Below are 21,665 nucleotides of genomic sequence, written 5' to 3'. Positions count from 1 at the left end.
GCAGGCGGCACCCAGGTTGCTACCCCTGGCACGACCCGTCCACACAGGTAGCTGAGAGGTGGCATGGTACAGAAGGAGACTGGCAGGACGTGGCAAGATAGCAGTAGGGCAGGGCAGGAACACAGGTGCAGGGTAGGAAGGTAGCAAGAAAAAGGTACACAGTAACAGAGACACAGAACTTTCACTATGGCAATAGACAACCAAAGATCTGGCAAGGAACCAAGGGAGGAGCTGATATTTAAGGGCAAGGGTGCAGGTGTAGACACTTGACTAAATAAGCACTGGCCCTTTAAGAGTGAGAGCTCCGGCACGTGCGTGCCCTAGAAGGCACCGGTGCTGTGAGGACAGGGAGGTGAGTGACGGGCTGGGATTTGCATGCGGGTGCGTCCCGCGATGCAAATCCCAGCCCCGCCGGCAGCGGGGTCATGACAGAGCGCTCACAGCCAGCGTGTCTTGCCGGAGCACGGATGTTACAGTACCCTCCTCCCCCCCTGGTCTCCCCCTCTTCTTTGGAACTCAGAAAATTCCCCACTACATGAGACCAAGGGGTTTCTGGAATGGGCAAAGGCTGTAAGGCACTAGCAAGCTTCTGTCGTGGAGTCTTCCATCTTCTAAGGTGACCAACTGGCAAAGAAGAATGTCCCCAATTCAAGACTTTATGTCTGAGTTTAACAGGCACAGAAGAGATCACAGGGGGAAGAAGTGATCTAGGCAATATTGTCCCCAACAAGTGATTTCACCAGTTTTCTAGTTGAGATGTGGAGAATGACACTGAAACCAAGGAAGAACAAGAAGAAGCTCCGAAGTACAATGTGGTAGCACATAGAACTCAGATTTCCTACTTGCATGTCGAGGGGTTCCGTGCGAAATTGCACCTTACTGTTAAGATTTTCTCCATTAACAGAAGAGATGTAGAAGGGCTTGGCAAGAAGAGTCACTGGAAGACGGTGTTTATGGACCTGGGAGGCATCAATGAAGTTAACTGCGGAACCGGAGTCCAAAAGAGCAGAAGCAATGAAAGAAGTCTTGGCAGAGGTAAACACTTGAACTGGGGTGGTCAAGCAAGGAGAAGAAATATTCACATCAAAGGATGCCACTCCAACTCCAAGATGAGAGCGTTCCCCCTGACGCAAAGGACGTACAGAACAGTCTTTCAGAAAGTGCTCTGGACTGGCACAATATAAGCACAAATTCTCATTGCATTGATGGGATCTTTCCTGCTGCGTTAAGTGAAAACAGTCCACTTCCATAGCCTCTTTGGCAGGAGCCAAAGTATACAGTAGAGGTGGATGTTGGAACACAGGTGCCAGACGAGGTAGTCGCCGTGTTCGGTCAGGTTCTTTTTCCAAAGGAAGTTCTTCCTGCCTCTCGGCAAAGGTAGCACACAAGGCCTCATCGTTCCAAGAAAGTTCAGAGGCAAGAGTGCGTAACTGAACCGCGTGGTCACCAACGGAAGAGTTCCCTTGGCAGAGTTTCACTAGAGCAGTCTCGGCAGCGGAGGGTCGTGTGGGTTCTTCAAATGCATTGCAGAATTCTGCAAGGAAGGCTGACAGATTCAAGGAGACCTGATCTCTACGATCCCAAAGAGGAGTAGCCCAGGCCAAATCTTTTCCAGACAGTAGACTGAACACAAACGCCACTTTAGCACACTCCATCGGAAACAGATCCGCCATGAGTTCAAGATGGATAGAACACGGTGTCACAGAGCCTTTACACAGCTTGGGATCTCCGTTATACTTTGAAGGCAAGGACAAATGAAGCTTGGTCCCAGGAGAAGCTGCAGACACAGGAGGAGGCTCAGGAACAGGTGGCTGCTTCTGTTGCTGTTTTTGCTGCTGAGCAGCAAGTAGCTGTTGCACCATGGCTGAGAGTTGATTCAGCTGTTGCGCTTAACGAGCCAACTGCTGCAACTGCTGAGCCACGACGGTGGAAAGATCTGAAACATCTGGCAAAGGCACCCCAGCGGGATCCATGGCCGGATCTTACTGTAACGGGTTATGGCAGGTGGTGGATCCTCTGGGCCTGTGTGGATGATGACGTGAGGCATGCCAGGGAGCGGAGTCTAAGGTAACGCAGGTTTTCACCAGAGCCTGCCGCAAAGCGGGATGGTCTTGCTGTGGCAGGCGGCACCCAGGTCGCTACCCCTGGCACGACTCGTCCACACAGGTAGCTGGGAGGTGGCATGGCACAGAAGGAGACTGGCATAATGTGGCAAGATGGCAGTAGGTCAGGGCAGGAACACAGGTGCAAGGTAGGAAGGTAGCAAGGAACAGGTACACAGTAACAGAGACACAGAACTTTCACTATGGCAATAGACAACCAAAGATCTGGCAGGGTACCAAGGGAAGAACTGATATTTAAGAGTGAGAGCTCCGGCGTGCGTGCCCTAGGAGGCAGGGGCATGCGCACCGCGGCTGCGAGGACAGGGAGGTGAGTGACGGGCTGGCATTCGCATGCGGGCGCATCCCGCGATGCGAATCCCAGCCCCACCAGCAGCGGGGACATGACAGATCGCTCACAGACAGAGTTTCTGGCTGGAGCGCGGATGTTACACCTCCATTCAGTCTTCTGTCTCCTGCTCAGTCATGGCAGCAGTGTGCTTCTGCCTCTCTCCCCCCCCCCCCCCCCCCACATTCTCTGCACAGGAGCACACAAGCAGCAGCTTTAGATCTGAAGACCTGTCAATCATAAAGTGGGTCCATGACGTAGGTGTTGACAAGTGGACACAGCCAGGCTGGTATGTATTCCAGGATGTAGGGGGGGGGGGGGGGTTTGGCAGTTCTTTGACTGGCTTTTTCAGTATGAAATACTGAAAATGTTTTACTGAAAGCAATTGCAAAACCTATTGGTCTTGCATTCTTTACAACATATCAAAAGTTTTCATATCTGACAGTGCCCTTTTAAATGTATGATTTGCATGGTATGCATAAAACAGAAATTAATATAGAACTCAAAGAAGGTGCAGATCCAGGCCATGTTTTACAGAACACTCAGATCCAGTCCATGTTTTGCTTTTAAACTAAAACGATTGCTAATTAAGAAATGTAGGGGGTCCATATATATATAGAACCCGTTTACTATATAAGCTATGTGTATCATCTTTACTGAAAAAGAAGCCTATGGGGGCCCCGAAACACGTCAAAACTGATACAACATACATTACTACTATACCCATCACTATACTGTTTAATTCAGAGCCCATCTAAACACTGACCCATCTCCAACGCAAAGCTCCTGTGCCGACTCCACTCTATCTTCACCCAAACTGAGCGAGAATCTTTAAAGTAGGTCTGCACATAAGGACAGCTCGCAGGGTCTCCGCTAGCAGCCGCAAGAACCAGGAGAGGCTCGAGCATACTGGATGGGTGAGCGGTACATTGTACCACTGAATCTATTTTTGCAGGACTTAAAGCGAACCCGTCAGATCCACAAACATTTTCTTTTTAATATATCACTTAGTACCTAATCCTGACCATGCACATCTAATTTTTATGTGTCAGTCACCTTTATTTTTTTTATTACACTTTTAAATTTAGCTCACTAGTCTGAATTCCTCTCAAAGGGAGGGGGCGTGGCCTCACTGTGCAGGTCTCTGCCCCTTCCCTCAGTTTGCTGTCTGCTCACATCTCCCATAGCATTGGCAAAACTACAACTCCCAGCTTGTCCTCACTGACAGTAGCGGGACACAAGCTGACAGTGGGAGGATTTTTCCTCCAGCTGTGAGCCCTGCTTTCACAGCTGTCAATCAAGGAAGTGTGTCCATGACATAGGTGATGATGTATGGACACAGCAGGTCTAGTATGTGTCCAAGCAGGCAGGGGGGTTTCAGTATGAAATACAGAAAATTTTCTAATGAAAGCAATTGCAAAACCTATTGGTTTTGCATGCTTTACAACATATCAATTGTTTTTGTATCTGACAGTGCCCATTAATGCCATTCCGAGCGGGCTGGTTGTATAACGAAAACCAAAACTTAAAACAACAGTGTTTGGTAAATGCTATATTGCAGAGAGTTTGCGGACATCTTTTTTCCTTTTAGGAGATAAAGGACCCAGTTATTATATACATTGCAAGAGCTAAAATATAAACTAATGTAATAACTACAATCATTTTTATTAACAAGAGCGAACTATTATTCAACATAGACCGTTACTACAGCAATATACTGTGCATTGACTGTTTAAAAACATTTTTACATATTTATTTTATACTATTTTTTAATATAGGGCCCTGTGGGTGCGCTACATTAGAATAATATTTGTATTATTATCTTATTATATCTTGTGTTCAATTGACCTCTTAATAAATTTTCAACAAAACTATTTTTGCGCCCATATATTACAAAGACCTTGAGCGTCAGATAATCTGTTTTTATTTATTTATTTTCACTTACCAAGGGTATAGGTGCACATTCTGACTAGCCCGGTTTTCTTATTGAGTTACATACAGAGAGCTATCTCAGTATCCTGTTTTTTCTATTTGTATCACAGAAGTGACGATCCGGTGGCAGGAGTATAGTAGGTAAGAGACCTTCGGACGTCATTTAACACATTGCATTTTAACTTTGCACTCGCCCAGTGAGGGTCCGAGAAGCACCACCATGCACCTATCTTTTTTCCTTTAGATGCCATGATCAGCATTGATGAGGGCATCTGAAGGGGCTAATGACTGGCATAGCCAAGGAGTGCCAGGCTGTCAATAGCAGCCATCACCAACCACCCATTAAGCGAGCACAGTTCCTTTGCCCACCACAGCCTCTAAAAGCTCCAGGGCATACGTGTATGTCCTGGTGCGTTTAGGTCCAGATAGCAATTAGGGCACGTTCACATTGAAACAGAATATCATTTCCAATGAGATTTTTTTTCTAAGTATAACTATATCACATACTTTTCTGCATAGGAAAAAAAAAGCACATGTTTATGAAAAAATAGGGGGGAAAAAAGGTTTTTTTACACTACTAGTTGCACTTAATCGGATATGCTTTTTTTAAAAAAAAGGTAACCCGCGCAGATGTTGATTCAGAAAACAAAGGTTCTGCATCAAAATCCATATTTTTTTTTTACCTATGTGAACTAGCTCTTGGAGGCAGGTGTAATGAGAGTACCAGGTTAAGTCTCACTTCCCCCCAGCCTACAACTCACAATCAGTACATCAGCCTGTCCCTGGGTCACAGAGTCTAAGGTGATCCCTGTGATTCTTCACTGAAGTCTGTCTCATGAACAAATGGACTTGGCTGTCATGGACCCAGGTTGAAGCTGCAGGGTTGAAACCTACACAAAAATGCACTAGGATACATAGGGACAAAGCAGGGTAAATTGTCAATAACAGAAAAGTATGGCAGTGCCATATTCAGTAGCTTTGTTCGAATCAGAGCCAAATAACAGAAGGAAAGTTGCTTACTTAAAAGCCTGGTGTGGTATAACCAGCAAGTGGCAGATTTTTTTTTTTTTTAAAGACTATGCAAACTTTTGGTTTTCCATTCCCTATTATCACGTTTCCAATTACACGTTTCCTTTCAGACAGATTTTCCATCCTCATTTATACATAGGTGGTGCTGTTTTATGGACGGTGATTTTTAAAATAACTATCTGTTCTCTAAAATTAAAGCTTGACATAGAAGAAACATTTATAAAGTTCAAATCACTGTGAGAAGTAAAGTAGGGGAGAAAATGTAACCGAAGACCTCTTCAGGCACAATAAAAGCTGTAATGTGTAATATTTTTATTGGACTTTGACTGTGCACCACCGCAGTCTGAGCAGGTGCTGGATGTGTAGTGTGTATTCCTGTGCAGTGAATCTCACCTCCTAGTGGTACATGTGCCAGTATTCTTTCTTCTCAATCATTTAAAGAATTTTAAAATACTCAAAAAATGTTCTCACCTATGAAGCAGTATTATAGTTTTTATAAATTTTTTGTCAAGAAAGGACACTATTATATTAGTTATATTCTGGTCCATTGAAAGCAGTATTTTATTATTCTTATATAATTATATTTGTTTACATAGGGGCAGTATTATAGTGGTTATTTACTTGTGGATTAGTAAAAAATGTGGCAGGAATTTCAGTAAACTTTCTTCACATGACACATTAGGCTTGAGTAGATACGAGAAAGGCAGGGGAAAAAAAAACAAAAAAAAAAAACTCTGTTTTCAGGTTTTTCTTTCAAAAACAGTTTTATTATTTTTTTCACCCAGAAATTTTTTTTTTATATGGGGAAGATGGAATATGTTCTTTCCTCACGATAAATAATATGTTTATACCATAGTATTCATACTATATAAGATTTATGCTGTCATGAAGAACATCTTAGAATCTTTGCTTGTCTTTAGGGGAGACTGAAAAACTTGCAAATTCTGGAATTATAGTCAAATACCAAGAATGCTATTTTAAAGAGGAACAATATGAATTTCTATCTGCAGGGAAAAAGGTTTTAGTTTAGTATGGTTGTAGCTGGGCTCCATCTTGTTTGTGCTACAGTAGTTTATTGTTTCTGTCCTCTTGAATCAGCCTTAAAGGGGTACTTCACTGGCCAGCGTTCAGAACTAAATGTTCCAAATGCTGTTTTCGGGCTGCAAGGGTCAGCCACGCCCCTCGTGATGTCATGGTCACGCCCCTCAATTCTAGTTTATGGGAGGGGGCGTGACGGCCGTCACACCCCCTCCCATAGATTTGCATTGAGAGGCAAGGCCGTGACATCACAAGGGGCTTGGCCGACCCCGCAGTGAGAAAACAGCGTTCAGAACATTTAATTCTGAACGCTGGCCAGTGGAGTACCCCTTTAATGGACATTTATCAATGCGATTCCTATTAGGGTATATTCAAATGCAGAGTATCCTGTGCATATTTGATGCATAGTATTTGAAGCTTCAGCTGTGTTCAGGCATTTAGTTTACATTCAAATCTGCAGTACCGTATATAATCTGCAGTTTCAAAATATGCGCAGGATACTGTACGTGTGAATACACCCTAAATGCTCTCCCCATCGCAGTAAAAGTTTGCCTTTTTTCTGAGTCTATTCGTTTTTTCTTTTCCTTCACTTAGAAAAATGGTGAGACCAATATCCAGCATCGAAATGATTTAGAATTAGTAAAACTACTCCAATTCCCTTTTTTTTCTTCCGAAAAATAACAGGGAAAATTTTTTTTTCACATGGCTTCAAAATTGCCAGAAATTTTACTTCTCTAGTCTTGAGAGGTTTATAATTTGCAATAAGGTGTGACAGAGTGTCTGGAGAAGTAGTGGACGGGGTCTATGTGTGCCCGAGGTTCCTCACTTATGTAATTTAAAGCAACCAGGGAAATGTTCAACAGAGGTCTATGCAGACGTCTCTGCAATTTGGGTTTGTATAAAACCTGTGTGTTTTTAGGGCCTGTGTTGCTGGAGTGGGGAGAGAAGGGTGGGCCCCCACTCCATCCGGACAGTCCGCGTTTTGGGCTGTCAGGTAATCACTCCTCAGGTGTGCTGGCCTGATATAAGGCTGAGAATGCAGACACATCTCTCTCTCAGCCTGGGAACAGGTTATCTGCATGGAGCCTGTGAGAGCACTACAAGTGGTATGGACTTTGCTATATTGTTTGGTACCCGGTATTAGGCCGGCACTTGTTTAGTGAGGTTTCCTGTTGTTAGTTAGAGCAGGACAGGCTTAGGATTTTGTTTTTTATATTTTATGTTCTGTACCTCAACCTGTCAATAAAATTGGCTGAGGTCAGTTAAACGAATTTCCTGCTGTTTGGACTGCAATTTCTACAGTGTTCCTGCAAAACTGTGCCTGTCTACCCAGGAGACGTTATGCCCATTACCTAATCCCTTACAAAAGGTAGTGAGCCTAAAGATAAAATCTCATGCAATTTCTTGTTGACTCCTTATTTCACTATATACCTGGAAATGGCAGACTGGCACAGTGTTCCTGGGGCTGTTGAGTTTTCCTAGCTTGTCTCTGCACTCTGATTTATTGTGGTACAGACTGTGACAGTGTTCTATTATAAATTGCAGGTTGAATTAGCATGTTTCTAGGAATCAGACGTTGGCATAATGCAAGATCATAAGCTGGCATAATGTGGAATATACCATATATACCCGAATATAAGCCGAGGCCCATAATTTTACCCCAAAAACCCAGGAAAAGTTATTGACTCGACTATAAGCCTAGGGTGGGAAATACATCATCCCCCCCCCCCATGTAATCATCCAGACCCCCGTCATCACCCCCCCCCTTCATCATCACTCCCTGTCAAACCCTTCATCAGTGGTCTTCAACCATGTCCGGGCATGCTTGGTGTTGTAGTTTTGAAACCTCTGGAGGTCCGCAGGTTGAAGACCACTGAGTCCTTCGTCATCATCCAAACTCCCCCCCGCCCCCTCCCCCCCGCTCATGGGCCCGGACTAGTGACGTTGCCTTGACGACGACACACAGGGACGTTGCACATGAACGTCCCTGTGCGTCGTCGTCAAGGCAATGTCATTACGCAGGGCCCGAAGCGCGGAGAAGAGGCCCCCCCCCCGGTGAAAATGGACAGTCTGCAACGACTAACCATCCCCACCGGACGTTCCGTTCCTAACTTATCGCCGAGGGGAGTTGAGTGCAAAACAAAGGGGGTGGGGGGCTGGATGATGATGAAGGCCGCAGTGGTCTTCAACCTGCGGACCTCCAGAGGTTTCAAAACTACAACACCCAGCATGCCCGGACAGCCAATGGCTGCCCGGGCTTGCTGGGAGTTGTAGTTTTGTAACATCTGGAGGTCCGCAGGTTGAAGACCACTGATTAAGGGATTGACAGGCGGAGAGTTCACTCGAGTAAAAGCAGAGAGGCGGCGTTTTCAGCACGAAAAATCGTGCTGAAAAACTCTGCTTATACTCGAGTATATACGGTAACAGTATACTGTTAGAAGTCACAGGCTGTCACAGTGAGGTACCAACTTTGATTGTGTCATATCTCTGAAATGATGCACAGCCTCAATGTTATACAATGTGAAAGACTAGAGAATTCATTACAAAACTGCTGTCTGGAATCGAGGCCAGGAAAATTGTTCTTCTATTTTTAGAGGATATTAGATTTTTTTTTTTCTCCCCTGCAGAAGAAGAGACATTCTTAGGGTCCATAGACTGTGTCAGCAGCACTTCCGGTAAATGGGATTTTAATGCTTCTGCTTTACAGATTCATATCTGTCCCTGTTTCAGTGATCACTGCATTAACACCACTGCATCAATACCAGAAGATTCAGCTGCTCTACGTATACTATAGATTACATGGAGAGGGTTTGCCTTAGATACACAGGCTCAGCAAACAGTATCACAAATGAGATGCCACATCCACTGTTCTCTAACAGTAAGAACTAGGGAGAACAAACAATATACATATTTAGACCATTTGCATAGAATTTACAAAATGTATAAATCTGTATGCAGAGTTTCCTCTAGTGGCATCTGTTGCTTACCAGAATCGTATTGTAATGCACAAGTTATTTAGTCATGCCCGATTCATAGCAGTTGCATAGTCTGTGGTAAGTATCCCCAGAGTGACTTTATTGGTAACAATAAAGCCTGGTCCCATAATAGAAACCTGTAATGCATAGGCATTACAGTCCAATTTACCGGAAGCGCTGCTGACAGATACAGCCCTTGCTCTCCAAGCTCATCAGAGTATGACCCACCCCCACCCCCCCTTTCCCAAGGCTATGTTCACACTGAGGTTTCAATGTACATTGGTATGCATTCTCCATCAATCCCCTAGTAAGCTAGAGACACAAAATTATTTCCCTAGCACCTAAGGAGGTTATTTTGCAAGTAATTTTTTTTTTTTTTTTTTAAAGGGTTCATATTAGTTTAGAGATTTCGGCTGCTATTCCCATGTTCACTGACCACTGTCAATCTTCACTTTCTGGAGACACACTGGATTTGTCTGCATTTCCAGTAAGTCGTTACAGGGTCTGCAAGAGGATAGCAGTGGAGACCAGTAAGTAGGAATGGCAGGGTTGTGAGATCACTAAGATTAGTAAAAAAGTTTTTACCGAGGTCCGAAAAGAGAGATTCCACTGGGCAAGTCCTTTTTGGGCCAATATACAATAAAGCAGAGTTGACCAAACAGGGCCTCCTGATTATTCCTCCATAGATGATCTCAAAGGGGGGGGGGGGGGGGGGGGAAGAGAGTGGAATTTTAATACTTTTGTATTCCAGGAGATAAACCAGATGCGTTCTGCAGCAGCTTATTCCCCTCTCCTGATTTTTTAACACATGCCCGCTTGGTCAAACCTATATCCACTCTATCCTGATGACAAACGCTGTCATGGTGCAGGCATTATTTTTATTTACGTGGACAAACCTCTTTTAAAAGTGCCACAAATAAAATGTCGATCCATACTACTATACAAGGACTGTGCAGGGGTAGATGAGATAAAACGTAGGATTATATGACAAATACCAGAGACACTGGTTCTTATGCATCAGCGCACAAAAGTCCTCCAAGTTTGGTATTTTCCAGACACATACTAAATTTGGTTACAACTTGAGAATAAATTTTTTACAGCACTATAATAGGAATTGACTTGATAATCTGTTACTCAGCAATAAAGCCACATTGATCAAATTATGAAATAAATTGAATAAATCACATTTTCACTTGCAGACAAAAATAAATTATATCAGAAATGTGTGCAACTGTCATGAAGGTGGGTATGAGTGTATCTAAAAGCGGTGAAGGTGTGTGTGTGTGTGAAACAAACAAGCATCCAGCTAACCATTCCTCATTTTTCTTAAATGGGCACTCTCATTAAAACAATTTTTGCTATTGCACTCCTTATGGTAAATGAAAAATATTTCTAATATACTTTGTTGTAAAAAAATTACGTTCTCTATGTTTTGTTTGTGCTTAAAAAAGCTCAAGAGCACATTTTCCCCCAACTCATACACAGACTTTGGACCAAAGTCCAAACACAGGAAGTGCCGCCTGGAGTGCTGAGGGGGGGGGTCCAACCAACAGCATATGGCAGTTATGTGCGAGAGGAGCTAGGATTGGATGAGGCTGGACATTTTCCCCCCCCCCCCCCCCCCCCCCCCCCCCCCCCCTCCCCTCAGCATTCAAGGCGGCACTTCCTGTGTTTGGACTTTGGTCCAAAGTCTGCGTATGAGTTGGGGGAAAATGTGCTCTTGAGCTTTTTTAAGCACAAATAAAACAGAGAACGTAATTTTTTTACAACAAAGTATATTAGAAATATTTTTCATTTACCATAAGGAGTGCAATAGCAAAAATTTGTTTTAATGAAAGTGACCCTTTAACAGAAGCACAGACACTAAGCCTGACCGCAGACCCAGTAATAAACAAAAAAAACTTAATAAAATAACACTTCAGAAAGCTTTTTTCCCCCACAATATTAAAAGCGAGACAAGTTCTGCAACCATTTTTATATTGTGAAATATGTTACCTTTCTGTAGTTCATAACACCTGTAAATCATGGTATCTGCTGGTCTGTATTTAACACATGCATTAGCTGCTAGATCAAATAATAATGAAGGCAAATATGCAGACCAGTGATGCCATGACTAAGGGTGTTATAAAGACCAGAATTTCACTTTTAATATTGGAATAATAAGGCTTTTTGAAGAATTTTATCCCAGGAATGGATTCTATCTTGTTTTGTTGGTGTACAAATGTATCTGTTACTGGTGTGGGCATGTCTGAGGGAATCAGTGCAAGTGGCAATTGTGTGTTTGAGTATCTGACTTACAGATACGGTCAGTGATCATAAGAAGTTGCTATATTGGTACGGTCTGTATGAAGAAGAAAAATGAGTGAAAGACCAAGGGCAATCCACTACGAGCCTCTGTGACCATTTTCACTTACTGGAGACTTTCCTCACACAGTTCTGGCTTCACACTCATATCAGTGTGACCAGAAGACAAAGACGATAACACTGACAAACAACTTGTGACCAGAAAGACTACAGCATCAGAGCTTTCCCTCCAAAACAAAAGATAAAATGGCCAATGAAGACGATATGACTCTATGAACTAGTGAAGAAAGACATTGACGATTAGGGCCATTAAATGTACAACACTGTTACATAGATGAAATCACATGGGGAAAACTATATAAAAAAAAAGTCAACACTGCATAAACACACCTGTATAGTAAACATTGTCAGCAGTGTAACGTTATTCAAGAGCTAAGACATTCAAAGCAAATACTATACATTTACCCTTCCCTATAATCAAATAATTGCAAACAAATATGAATATTCTCAACAATGCATCTACTGGTAGTTGTTTCCTAAATGTTAGTATGACACTGACCTGCATTGCCAAATCTTAACATGCCATTGGTCTGTCTAGCAAAGTTTCCGTGTGTTGTTGTCTTGTATGGCAAATGTCAGTGTTACATTGTTCTGTCACCCCAAATGTCAGTATATTATTATCCTGTACCCCAAGTGTCAGTGTATCATTATCTTGTACCCCAAGTGGCAGTGTATAGTTACATAGTTAGTACGGTCGAAAAAAGACCAGGGAATTAAGGGGTAGGGGTGTGGTGCGATATTGGGGAAGGGATGGGATTTTATATTTCTTCATAAGCATTAATGTTATTTTGTTCCAGGAATGTATCTAATCCTGTTTTAAAGCTGTTAATTTTTCCTGCTGTGACCAGTTCCTGAGGTAGACTGTTCCATAAGTTCACAGTTCTCATGGTAAAGAAGGCATGTCGCCCCTTGAGACTAAACTTCTTTTTCTTCTCCAGACGGAGGGAGTGCCCCCTCGTCCTTTGGGGGGGGGGGGGGGGTTTAACCTGGAACAGTTTTTCTCCATATTTTTTGTATGGGCCATTAATATACTTATATAAGTTTATCATATCCCCCTTAAACGTCTCTTCTCAAGACTAAACAATTGTAACTCCTTTAATCGCTCCTCATAGCTAAGATGTTCCATGCCCCCTAGTTATCCTGTACCTCAAGTGTAAGTGTATAATTATCCTGTTCCCCAAGTGCCAGTGTATCATTGTCCTGTACCCCAAGTATCAGGGTTTTATTATTCTGTGGAAAAATAATTCATGTGAAACTGTTCTATGCTCCAAACTGTCGGTACGTCATTGTCCTGTTACCACCAAGTGACAGAATACATATTTATATGAAGCTTGAAAAAAAAGGGGGATTTATCAATGTAGGGGTGGGTGAAGTGATCATCTACACTGTTTGAAGTTGGGTTTTCTTTGTGTTCTATGCCAAATTCATCATTACGCTACATGCTAAAAAAAAGTTGCAAGTTTACACACCGCACCTGAAATCTTGTTGAAAGTACCGTATTTATCGGGGTATACCACGCACCGGCCTATAACATGCACCCTCATTTTACCAAGGATATTTGGGTAAAAGTTTTTTACCCAAATATCCATGGTAAAATGAGGGTGCGTGTGTGCGCGTGTATACCCCGATCCACCCCCAGGAAAGGCAGGGGGAGAGAGGCCGTCGCTGCCTGCTTCTCTCCCCCTGCCTTCCCGGGGGTCTAGAGCCCTGCTGCCGGCCCTTCTCTCCCCCTGGCTAGGGGAAGAGAAGTGGCGCCGACAGCCAGGGGGAGAGAAGGGGCAGCGGCACCCATTGCCGGCGCCGCTGCCCTGTTGCCTCCCCCATCCCCGGTGGCATAATTACCTGGGTCGGGTCCGCGCTGCTGCAGGCCTCCGGCGTGCGTCCCCTGCGTCGTTGCTATGCACGGCGCGGCGCACTGACGTGATGCGCAGCGCATAGCAACGACTAAGGGGACGCACGCCGGAGGTCTGCAGCGCGGACCCGACCCAGGTAATTATGCCACCGGGGATGGGGGAGGCAACGGGGCAGCAGCGCCGGCAATGGGTGCCGCTGCCCCTTCTCTCCCCCTGGCTATCGGCGCCGGAACCGATAGTCAGGGGGACAGAACGGGCAGCGGCGCCGATAGCCAGGGGGTGAGAAGGGCCGGCAGCAGGGCTCTAGACCCCAGGGAAGGCAGGGGGAGAGAAGCGGGCAGCGACGGCCTCTCTCCCCCTGCCTTTCCTGGGGCGGTATCGGCGTATAACACGCACATAGATTTTAGGCTAAAAATTTTAGCCTAAAAAGTGCGTGCTATACGCCGATAAATACGGTACTTTTTCTCAGCCAGCAAAATGATGGTGTAGACTTGTGCCAAAAGGTCATGCATTACGCAAGCACATGCACCTAATGTAATGAGGCACAGTTCTACTATACTATAACACTTTTTACAAAAGCACTTACAGCTACACCATGTAAAAAAAAAGTCACTAAGACAAGAAAACTGCTCTTCAACACTAAGCCCCCCCCCCCAAATAATCTCTTACCGTATGTCTCTGGTGCAGGAGATTTGCAGAATACTAATGGTCCTATCGTTTTACTGCCTGGAAAATCCAGCTGTGTGGGAGGAGAGGAGTATGAGAAATCTAATATGGGTCTAGTCACCCAGAGTGAATATATAAAACCCATTGCAAATTAGCTTTCATTGAGACAAACATGTGATTTGCAACAATAAAGACAGTGACAAGAGATGGCAGAATAGGCCAGTGTCTGAGAATGTCATAAGGGACACAAAAACAGCAACAAACACTGCCATTTTATCTTGTTTTGGAGAAATGGGTTCTCACTATAAAGTCTTAACCAACTGACGTAGCAAGAAATTTAAATGCTTTAAAAGGGGTATTCTGGTATCAGGAAATTATAAATTATCTAACCCATCACCCCAAGATAGTATTTTCTCAACTTGTGCTGGTTTCAGCATGCTTTTGCCTGACTCAGCCCTGACAGGAAGTGGTTTAGTTCTTTTGTTTTCAATATGGTGTTGTCTCAGTTTCCCAGCTCCTGTTTCTATCCTGCATTATATGAAATAAAGAAGTTTTAAGGATGCGTTCACACATACAGGATCCTGCGCAGATTTGATGCACAGGATTTGTAACTGCAGATTAGAAGCTGTGCTCAGTCATTTAGTTTACAAATCTGCGTACATGTGCGTAAGAGTAACCTAGTTTATGGACAGAGACAGGGATAACACCAGCTCCTACTTACATTGAGTCAGGAGCTGCTGTAGTGAATGCCCTGTGTGCTGTGCATTGAATTTTCTGTTAGCTCAGAGATAGCACAGGTTTTAGCTACAATATACACTATATTGTATATTGTAGTAAACTCAGCAAGCGAAGAAGCCTAGCCCCCTTTTACACTAAGCCACACCCACTTTCTTTTAAAGGGCCATGGCTACTGTAATATAGCAAAAAATTACAAATCTTTTGTGCAAACCATATGCTTTCCCAAAAATCTGCAACTTTTCTATGCCAAACCTTAGGTGTAGAAACATAATGAACTCCCCCACCTCACCTAGATTGTAACACACTATGGATGACACTGTTCTCATCTCCCCTTGCTGGTAACACTGTCACACAGATAATAGCACATCTCTGGTGTCTGCTGCCTGAGGGTAGTGAATACCAGCTGAAGACTAACAATGTGGGCCTGCCTGCTATCTGTATATGGATCCAAAAGGAAACCTGTAAAAGAATGGGCTTGCAAATGGTGCTGGACCGGTAAGTGGTGGGGAGCAATCACGAACCCAAAAAAGAAAAAAGGATAAAGTATATGTGGTGTCCCGATACTGTATCCTATACGTTACCTGTATAGAGGTCCCCATGGCCGGAGTCCCTGAGACGTCGTGGTCCCTCTTGTCTAGTCTTCCCCTTGTCACCTCTCACTTAGTCAGTAGATATATAGTGGTTCTATTTGATATTTGTATAGCTATAGGTATAGAAACTGTATACCGTATTTATCGGGGTATACCACGCACCGGCCTATAACACGCACCCTCATTTTACCAAGGATATTTGGGTAAAAAAAGTTTTTTACCCAAATATCCATGATAAAATGAGGGTGCGTGTGTGCGCGTGTATACCCCGATATACCCCCAGGAAAGGCAGGGGGAGAGAGAGGCCGTCGCTGCCCGCTTCTCTCCCCCTGCCTTTCCTGGGGTCCAGAGCGCTGCTGTCGGCCCTTTTCACCCCCTGGTTATCGGCGCCGCTGCTCGTTCTGTCCCCCTGACTATCGGTGCCGGCGCCAATAGCCAGGGGGAGAGAAGCGGCGCCGACAGCCAGGGGGAGAGAAGGGGCAGCGGCACCCATTGCCGGCGCCGCTGCCCCGTTGCCTCCCCCCATCCCCGGTGGCATAATTACCTGAGTCGGGTCCGCGCTGCTCCGCTGCTCCAGGCCTCTGTCGTTGCTATGCGCTGAACGGCGCGGCGCATGACGTCAAAGCGCCGCGCCGTGCATAGAAACGACGCTGGTCCCCAGCGCCGTTGCTATGCACGGCGCGGCGCTCTGACGTCATGCGCCGCGCCGTTCAGCGCATAGCAACGACGGAGGCCTGGAGCAGCGCGGACCCGACTCAGGTAATTATGCCACCGGGGATGGGGGGGGGCAGAGGCGCCGGCAATGGGTGCCGCTGCCCCTTCTCTCCCCCTGGCTGTCGGCCAGGGGGTGAAAAGGGCCGACAGCAGCGCTCTAGACCCCAGGAAAGGCAGGGGGAGAGAAGCGGGCAGCGACGGCCTCTCTCCCCCTGCCTTTCCTGGGGGGTATCGGCGTATAACACGCACACAGACTTTAGGCTAAAAATTTTAGCCTAAAAAGTGCGTGTTATACGCCAATAAATATGGTATATTTGGTTATTTGCCTGTGCGGGGCGTGGCAGGGCCTGCGGGTCGCGTGATCAGGCAGAAACTCTATGGTTTTGCTTAAGGACCTTTGGAGGTCCCAGTGACGTGTTCACCCACCATGCCTTGTAACTGTGAGTGACAGCTGACACGGACCAATCCAAAACGGCCCTGCCCATATAAGGGAGCAGCGGCCATTTCTAGCTCTTCTTTCCTCGTGGGCTGATGATGAAGACGGATCTGCGCAGCTGTCATCAGCAGTAACCAGGCCTAAGCATTGCGGCAACGGTCATTTTCTAAAAACTGTGAGTTACTTCAATCCCTATTACCTCAGCAAGATCACCGGACTTAAATATTCCCCTAAATCCGGACGGATCTCTGCAAAAATACTAAATCTAATAACTCTATGGATAGTCAATGGTCCACAGCATCTGTCAATCGCTGTCGTGCTATAAAGAGACTATATTATTTAGACTGTTGCTGTTAAAGGAGTACTCCAACGCAAAACTTTTACCTGTGATAAGAAGCATGAATAAAAGTTATATTACATTGTAATGTACTCACCTTGTCCATATCGTCTTCTTCCCGGACTTCTCCTCGGTTTTCCATCAGGCCGGAATCTTGTGCCTTTGACGCTCGACCGCGTTTTTTTTTCTCGATCCTGCGCCATCTTCGCCCGGTGACTCATAGATCCCATGAGTCACTGCGTCGGCTACTCCCCCTAACTTAATTTATTCATTTATGCGCTGAGCTGAGCTGCCATAGGCTCAGCTCAGCATACACCTATCACAGCGCTGACCTCCAATCAGCGCTTGCGTATCGCGCATGCGCACGGCCCACCATTGCAAAAATCTTGCGTACTAGGTACGCTTATTCACAGGACCTAGACGGAAGACAGGATCGGGCATGCTGGGAGATGTAGTTTTTTTACATGGCGGGCAAGGAAGAGAACCCGGAAGTACCGGAAACTTCGGGAGGTAATAAAAGAACGGCTGGGCCATTTTTCATGAAAGAGGGGTCGCTTAAAAGGTAATTACATGGGCTACATTGTGGCATGTTTTGGGTGGTGCATCGGAGTACTCCTTTAATTGGATGTACCGCAAGTACTTCAGTAAAGTTTATGCAAGTTCATCTCCATTGTGGACCTTCATTCATTTATGCACACACCTATCGTTCCTGGGAAGGGTGGCGATAGGCCGTAGATTTACCTCAGCGTATTAACCCTCACCCTGGCATCACGAGTGACAGGGGTTAAACTAACCCCTTATATTCTGAAGCAACACCCTTACTACACTATACCCCCCCCCCCCCCCAAGGGCTACCACATATATAATATGTATATAAGGTATTTTATTAACACCTTAAGGACTGAGCCCTTTTTCACCTTAAGGACTGAGCCCTTTTTTTTTTTTGCAATTCTGACCACTGTCACTTTAAGCATTAACTCTGGAATGCTTTTAGTTATCAATCTGATTCCGAGATTGTTTTTTCGTGACATATTCTACTTTAACATAGTGGTAAAATTTAGTGGTAACTTGCATCCTTTCTTTGTGAAAAATCCCAAAATTTGATGAAAAAAATTAATTTTGCAATTCTCTAACTTTGAAGCTCTTTGCTTGTAAGGAAAATGGATATTATAATATTTTTTTGGCTCACATATACAATATGTCTTCTTTGACGTGTTTTTACTTTTGGAAGACACCAGAGGGCTTCAAAGTTCAATTTTCCAATTTTTTCACAGAATTTTGAAACTCTCTTTTTTTTCAGGGACCAGTTCAGGTTTGAAGTGGATTTGAAGGGTCTTCATATTAGAAATACCCCACAAATTACCCCATTATAAAAATTATACCCCCCAAAGTATTCAAAATGACATTCAGTCAGTGTTTTAACCCTTTAGGTGTTTCACAGGAATAGCAGCAAAGTGAAGGAGAAAATTCACAATCTTCATTTTTTACACTCGCATGTTCTTGTAAATCCAATTTTTGAATTTTTATAAGGGGTAAAAGGAGAAAATTTATACTTATATTTGTAGCACAATTTCTCTCGAGTAAGAACATACCTCATATGTCTATGTAAAGTGTTCGGCGGGCGCAGTAGAGGGCTCAGAAGCGAAGGAGCAACAAGGGGATTTTGGAGAGTACGTTTTTCTGAAATGGTTTTTGGGGGGCATGTTGCATTTAGGAAGCCCCTATGGTGCCAGAACAGGAAAAAAAAAAACACATGGCATACCATTTTGGAAACTAGACCCCTTGAAGAACGTAACAAGGAATAAAGTGAGCCTTAATACCCCACAGGTGTTACACGACTTTTGCATACGTTAAAAAAAAAAAAAATTCTGAAAAATGTGTTTCCCCCCAAATTTCACATTTTTGCAAGGGTTAATAGCAGAAAATAGCCCCCAAAATTTGTAACCCCATCTCTTCTGAGTATGGAGGTACCCCATAAGTTGGCCTGAAGTGCACTACGGGCGAACTACAATGCTAAGAAGAGGAGTCATATTTGGCTTTTTTGCTCGGGGGGCATGTCGCATTTAGGAAGCCCCTATGGTGCCAGGACAGCAAAAAAAAACACATGGCATACCATTTTGGAAACTAGACCCCTGTGTTACAAATTCTGGGGGGCATTTTCTGCTTTTACCCTTTTTAAAAATGTAAAATTTTTGGGAAAACAAGCATTTTAGGTAAAAAAATAAAAATGTTTCTTTACATATGCAAAAGTCGTGAAACACCTGTGGGGTATAAAGGTTCACTTAACCCCTTGTTACAAGGGGTTAAGTGAACCTTTATACCCCACAGGTGTTTCACGACTTTTGCATATGTAAAGAAACATTTTTATTTTTTTACCTAAAATGCTTGTTTTCCCAAAAATTTTACATTTTTAAAAAGGGTAAAAGCAGAAAATACCCCCCCAAAATTTGTAACACAATTTCTCCCGAGTACGGCGATACCCCATATGTGACCCTAAACTGTTGCCTTGAAATACGACAGGGCTCAAAAGTGAGAGCGCCATGCCAATTTGAGGCCTAAATTAGGGATTGCATAGGGGTGGACATAGGGGTATTCTACGCCAATGATTCCCAAACAGGGTGCCTCCAGCTGTTGTAAAATTCCCAGCATGCTTGGACAGTCAACGGCTGTCCAGCAATACTAGGAGTAGTTGTTTTGCAACAGCTGGAGGCTCCATTTTGGAAACAGTGGCGTACCAGACGTTTTTCATTTTTATTGGGGAGGGGGGCTGTGTAGGGGTATGTGTATATGAAGTGTTTTTTACTTATTATTTTATTTTTTGGTAGTGTAGTGTTTTTAGGGTACAGTCACACGGACGGGGGTTCACAGTAGTTTCTCGCTGGCAGTTTGAGATGAGGCAGAAAATTTGCTGCAGCTCAAACTTGCAGCCGGATACTTACTGTAAACCTCCGCCCATGTGAGTGTACCCTGTACATTCACATTTGGGGGGGGGACATCCAGCTGTTGCAAAACTACAACTCCCAGCATGCCCTGACAGACTGTACATGCTGAGAGTTTAAGTTTTTCAACAGCTGTAGGCACACTGGTTATGTATCACTGAGTTTGTGACCTTACTCCGTGTTTCAAAACCAGTGTGCCTCCAGCTGTTGCAAAACTACAAATCCCAGCATATACGGTGCATGATGGGAGTTGTAGTTTGCAACAGCTGGAGGCACACCGGTCGTGAAAGACTGAGTTAGGTAAAAAAAAATCTGAGTTTCACAACCAGTGTGCCTTCAGCTGTTGCAAAACTACAACTCTCAGCAGTCACCGACAGCCAATGGGCATGCTGGGAGTTGTAGTTATGCAACCAGCAGATGCACCACTACAACTCCCAGAATGCACTTTAGCTGTTTGTGCAAGCTGGGAGTTGTAGTTATACAACAGCTGAAGGTACACTTTTCCATAGAAAAAATGTGCCTCCCGCTGTTGCAAAACTATAAGTCCCATCATGCCCATAAGGGAATGCTGGGAGTTGTGGTGGTCTGCCTCCTGCTGTTGCATAACTACAGCTTCCAGCATGCCCTTTTTGCATGCTGGGAGCTGTTGATAAGCAACAGCAGGAGGCTGTCACTCACCACCTGCTGCTGCTCCGCTGCAGGTCAGTCCCTCGCCGTGGCCGTCGCTCCTGGGGCCCCAATCCCAACAGGGACGCCGGGGATCGGGGTCCCCAGCACCCGGGGTCTTCTTCCCACATCCGCTCACATCCTCCGGAAGAGGGGCGGAGCGGGTTGCGGGAGTGACACCCGCAGCAGGCGCCCGGATTGGTCGGCCGGTAAACCGGCCGACGAATCAGGGCGATCGTGAGGTGGCACCAGTGCCACCTCACCCCTGCAGGCTATGGCTGTTCGGGGCCTTCAGAGACGGCCCGGATCAGCCAGTAATTCCGGGTCACTGGAGACCCGATTGACCCGGAATCGCCGCAGATCGCTGGACTGAATTGTCCAGCGATCTGCGGCCATCGCCGACATGGGGGGCATAATGACCCCCCTGGGCGATATGCCGGGATGCCTGCTGAATGATTTCAGTAGCCATCCGGCTCCGGTCCCCAACCATCTAGGACTCGGAATGCAGGGCGTATCCATACGCCCTGCGTCCTGAAGAGGTTAAAAGTTAACGGACAACATATTTTGAGAAGTGTCCACTTCTCTTCCTGGGGTCTGTATAACACAATAGAAATAAGCATAAGCATAAGAATATAGAGGATATAGCCTTGGGAAAGATGGCAGGAATAACGCTGACCTTGGCCTCAAGATGATGCAAAGACCAAATGGAGGGCAAAGCCCTTAGTATGATTTTTACAAACACAAATTTTTGGCAAAAACTTAAAACTTCAAAATTGTGGATAAATAAGATTGTTTCAAGCATGTGATGCTCCTTTTAAAGGGGTTATCCAGGAAAAAAAAGTTATATCAACTGGCTCCAGAAAGTTAAACAGATTTGTAAATAACTTCTATTAAAAAATCCTAATCCTTTTAGTACTTATGAGCTTCTGAAGTTAAGGTT

The 21,665-nt window shown here is 44.7% G+C and overlaps 1 protein-coding gene across 20 annotated transcripts in view; it reads right to left on the bottom strand.

The window, feature by feature from the left end:
* The window catches only part of LOC130294838 (death-associated protein kinase 2-like), a 318,537-nt gene that overhangs the window by 194,707 nt on the left and 102,165 nt on the right, over positions 1-21,665 (bottom strand). For 4 of the 20 annotated variants that reach the window (XM_056544907.1, XM_056544910.1, XM_056544906.1 and 1 more), the window contains exon 2: positions 14,309-14,378. The exons of the other annotated variants lie outside the window; for them this stretch is intronic. The gene's annotated coding sequence lies outside the window, so the exon portion shown is untranslated. The remainder of the gene's footprint in view (positions 1-14,308; positions 14,379-21,665) is intronic. 20 annotated transcript variants of the gene reach the window in all.

This window comes from Hyla sarda, chromosome 11 (assembly GCF_029499605.1).
Source record: "Hyla sarda isolate aHylSar1 chromosome 11, aHylSar1.hap1, whole genome shotgun sequence".
NCBI lineage: Eukaryota > Metazoa > Chordata > Amphibia > Anura > Hylidae > Hyla > Hyla sarda.
This window is presented reverse-complemented; position numbering and strand designations above follow the sequence as displayed.